The sequence below is a fragment of the Thalassophryne amazonica genome, chromosome 11 (genome assembly GCF_902500255.1).
Source record: "Thalassophryne amazonica chromosome 11, fThaAma1.1, whole genome shotgun sequence".
Lineage (NCBI taxonomy): Eukaryota > Metazoa > Chordata > Actinopteri > Batrachoidiformes > Batrachoididae > Thalassophryne > Thalassophryne amazonica.
Window position 1 is genome coordinate 51170534 of NC_047113.1, and position 4326 is coordinate 51174859.

At 39.9% G+C, this 4326-nt stretch overlaps 1 long non-coding RNA gene across 1 annotated transcript; it reads right to left on the bottom strand.

Annotated features, from left to right (window-relative positions):
- Nucleotides 1-438: 438 nt before the first annotated feature.
- Nucleotides 439-1186, bottom strand: LOC117520081. Its single transcript, XR_004563525.1, has 3 exons — nt 1130-1186; nt 995-1032; nt 439-658 (listed from the first exon to the last, which is right to left on the bottom strand). It is a non-coding gene; the product is annotated as an uncharacterized LOC117520081 (long non-coding RNA).
- Nucleotides 1187-4326: the final 3140 nt, after the last annotated feature.

A 4326-nucleotide genomic window follows, 5' to 3' on the forward strand; every position in this document is an offset into this window, starting at 1 on the left:
AACTGAATTTACCCCAGGTGGACTCCAATTAAGCTGTAGAAACATCTCAAAGATGATCAGTGGAAACAGGATGCAGCTGAGTTCAATTCTGAGCTTTGTGGCAAAGGCTGTGACTACTTATGGACATCTGATTTCTGAGTTTTTTTTTTTAATTTAAGAAATGTGAAAAAAAAAACTAAAACAAACAAACAAAAACCCTTTTTTCCCTCACATTGTCATATGCAGAATTTTGAGGAAAGTTAGGCACACAGTCCAACCACTCGGAGCAGTGGGCAGCCACAGACCAGTGCCCGGAGACCAACTCCAGATGTGGAGACACTGCCTTGGTCAGTGGCAGAGAAAGGAGCAGACCTTTAAACTAAATCACAACCAACATTTCTCCAGATGGGGGGGGGGGGGGGGGGGGGGGGTACTTTTTATTGGAACTCTTTATTGGACTCTGTAAAAAAAAAAAAAAAAAATTCACATATCCATATACATTGTGTGGCATATCAAATTTATCTTCTTTTTCTGATATCCAGAGTTGAACTGTTGTTGAAGTGTAGACACATTTGATGAAAGAACACCTGCTGGAGTTGTCTGAGCTATGCACTGGGTAAGAACAGGGACAGTTCTCTCTGATTCCAGGCTGTCATCTCATTTCTTTGCTTCTCTCTCCCTGTTCAGAAAATCACCAAGTTAACAGATGGTTTTAAATGTTAAAACAGTGATTTTAAAAAAAAAAAAGTTTATTTCTTGCATTCTGATATTCTCTGTATTCGTTTCCTTTCTGCAAAATGTCCTTATTGGCAGCAATAATTTTGTCACCATAACCACATTAATGAGCAACAAACTATATTGTCATCATGTGAAAGGCACATGTCACTGTAGTCTGTGCTTTCTATGTTGATGGGTCACAGAATTTTTCATTCAGACACAATTCAGAATCATAAAAAGGTCAAAAAGTTCAAAATAACTTGTTTCTGTTTTGATTGCACTATATAATTATATTCACCTTACAGACCTGTTCTGTCACGGACACACCATCTTCTCCTGAGGGAACATTGAAACATATCAGGTTGCGTTTACTTTCACAGATATTTTTGTACTCATGAGTTGAATGTGTGCGGCAAACATCTGCTCAGCTCACCGCTGACACATGAAGAGTCCAATCATTATTAGAAGAGAAGCAAGGTCCACTGTGATCATTTAATGAGATATGTGCCAGCCTCCTGGCGCATATCTCATTATATGGTACCTTAAATTACTTGGTACCTTAGTCGGCTTTACAAAAATAATAAAATTACTTGTTAAAGTTTGAAGAATTAGATTTACCAATTTTGTTATTGTGTTTGGGATTTTGCACTATTGCTTGTTTAGTTGTGTTTTGAAATTTTTGTGCATTGATTAATTGATTAAGTGACATTGTTCGTGCACATTTCTTTGGTATTGTTGTTATAGTATAGTATACTGTATATATACAGTATATTTATATATGTATACATTCTTTATTTTCTATGGTATAAGGGGAGGGTATCTGTAAGCTTCTCTTCTGCTGACTCCCTTTCGGCCACATGAGTACACTGTTAAGTTGCTCTTTTTATGAGTTTTTGTTATTGTTCATCTGTGTGCTGAATAAATAAAAAATAAAATAATATTTTATTATGACTTTACATCCAGGCAGAGCATATGTACACCTGAAAACCAGCCATAGGGAAGGTTTGTACAAGTGCACGAATGCCTCGAGATATTGTCCATCACACAGGCTGTTTGACGGTAGAGGACACAACGCGGCTCAATTTTGTCTCCATTTTCAAGCAGTGATGACTTTGAGGCCACAGGAAAAAAATGTGGAAGGGAGTCAGCTGTTCAATTTTACAAGATGACACAAGAACTGTTTAAGCATCAAAGAAATGACTTGTGCAGAATTACGTCTACAAATACTTGTAAGCTTCAGGAAAGAGCGAGTCCTTTAAGAACAGGAAGCCACATGTTGCTCAGTTTAAGATATGAATAACTGCATTTTATTAAATTTTTTTTTGAAGATTTGCTTGAGCACTAATGCAAATCCAAAATGTACAAAAAACAGGACAGACCAAAACAATAACCTAACATTCGCTTATACATCTCTGTAAAATAGAGGCATTTTAGAAAAAAAACGAAATGTGAGGTGTGCACACACACACAGACACTCCCAAACACCAAATAAAATTTGCAGCAATATTCAAATTTACATTGCCTGGTTTAGAGATGACAGTGCTAATAACGCCACCACTTGCTCGCTGAGTTGGACTGTAGAATTAAGTAGGAGGAACTACAGTGGGTTAAAAAAGTATGTAGTCAGTCCCTGATTGTGCAAGTTCTCCTACTTAGTGGCCTAGCCAGTCTCCAGACCTCAACCCCATAGAAAATTTGTGGAGGGAGTTGAAAGTCCGTGTTGCCCAGCCTGAAAACATCACTGCTCTCGAGGAGATCTGCATGGAGGAATGGGCTAAAATACCAGCCACAGTGTGTGCAAACCTGGTGAAGACTTAAGGTGCGTTTACACATAAGCAAGATGCGTTATGAATGTCATTTTTCTGTCATTCGTGACACATTCCTGACATTCTTAATGTGACTTAACACATCTGAATATGTTTCTTCATAGTGCGTGTTGGTGGGTAATATTCTTGATATTCGTGGAGCATGTTTTTGCCTGTCAAAAAATCTTCCACGAATGTCACACACCATCCTCATTTCGTCTCACATCGTGGAGGTCGCAACTGAGCGTACTGATCTGTCTTGATGAGTACTGATCCTTAATAGAACGTGACAAAATTCGTAGTAGTTCCTGTGATGGTTCTTGGAACCCAAACTGTCACGCGTTATTACAGAGTGACACGACTTGTAATGCGGCATCACATTTCACTGCGCGCCACGGCGAATCAGTTTTCTGTCACGTGCGCACTATTAAACTCGGCTCCAAATGTCGGTCCACAGTTTCTGCTGAAGCTCGTCAGGATGCTCCTGCATGTGTTCCACCTGCTACTGTAACTGATGAGCGGGAGAACAAGTCTGAGCAACCAGAGGAGTGAGAGGAGACTCACGTGCTGCCCGACATCTCTGCACCTCTTCTAGTCCGGCGGAGGAAGAAGCGTGCGCACAATTAAACCCTGCTGCACAACATTCAGTTTGATTGCTGACACCAAGTCGGCTAAAAGTCAAATTTCAGTGCTCTTCAGCGCGCTCCTGCAGGTGTTCCACATGCTGCATGCGCCTGATGTTTGGGAAAATGCACGAGACGAGAGCCGCATGAAGCCACAAATCTGGCTCTGTCCTCCTCCTCCTCTGTGCGCCACTCCATGGCACAGAGCCCAACTACGCATGCAGTCACAAAGTTCTTCTGAAAAACTGGAGCGATCTGAATTTGGTTGGATGAATATGGGTGTGTGTGTGGAGACAATTCACCTCGTTCACAACGTGACAGAACTTAACAATGCGCTTTTACGCGCAATAGCGCGCGACAGCGCGTAACAACGCGGAACACTATTCTTGACCGTGCGTAATGGTTCCTGATAATTCTCCGGCAACATGTGCCATTAATCGTAACGTGTGGTAACAGGTTGCAGCAGTTCCTGAGGACACCTGACGCCTCTTCCTCGAATCATCACATTCGTGATCAGCGGCCAAGAATATGTACTTCGTGGCATTCGTGACTTGTCGTCGTTATGTGTAAACGCAGCATGACAGGAAACGTTACAAAGGTTATGTTACAAAGTATTGAGTTGAACTTTTGTTATTGACCATATCCGAATCCAGATTTGTGATTAAGTTTCACTTTCGTGCTTAATATAGTTATTGAATTTTAACCACATAAAAATACAAATACAAAAACACATACAAATAATAATAATAATAATAATAATAATAATAAAAACACCCACAAAAAGAACTCCCCGTCCCTACTGTCATTTAGACACAAAAACAGCTTATATATGAAAAGAAAAAGAAAAAAGAAAAAAAAAAACAGGCATACTTACATCAGAGCACGAAATCACCCAGAAAACCAGACAAAAATATAAATTATTCATGTACCATTGTTGATGGTTGACAAAAAAGGTCAAAAACAGCCTCCAGACCTTATAAAACATCTTTTCAGAGCCTTTCATGACAAAATGAATCTTTTCCAGTTAAAGATGAAACAACACATCTTTAATCCAGTGTGATACTGTGGGTGGGGCAGCATCTTTCCACTTAAGAATAAGGTGGCGTGCTAACAGCGTTGAATCAGTTTCTGACCACCACCAGGTAATCCTAATCCCATGTCAGTAACCCCAAAAAGAAACAGATTTAAAATGAAGTGGATTT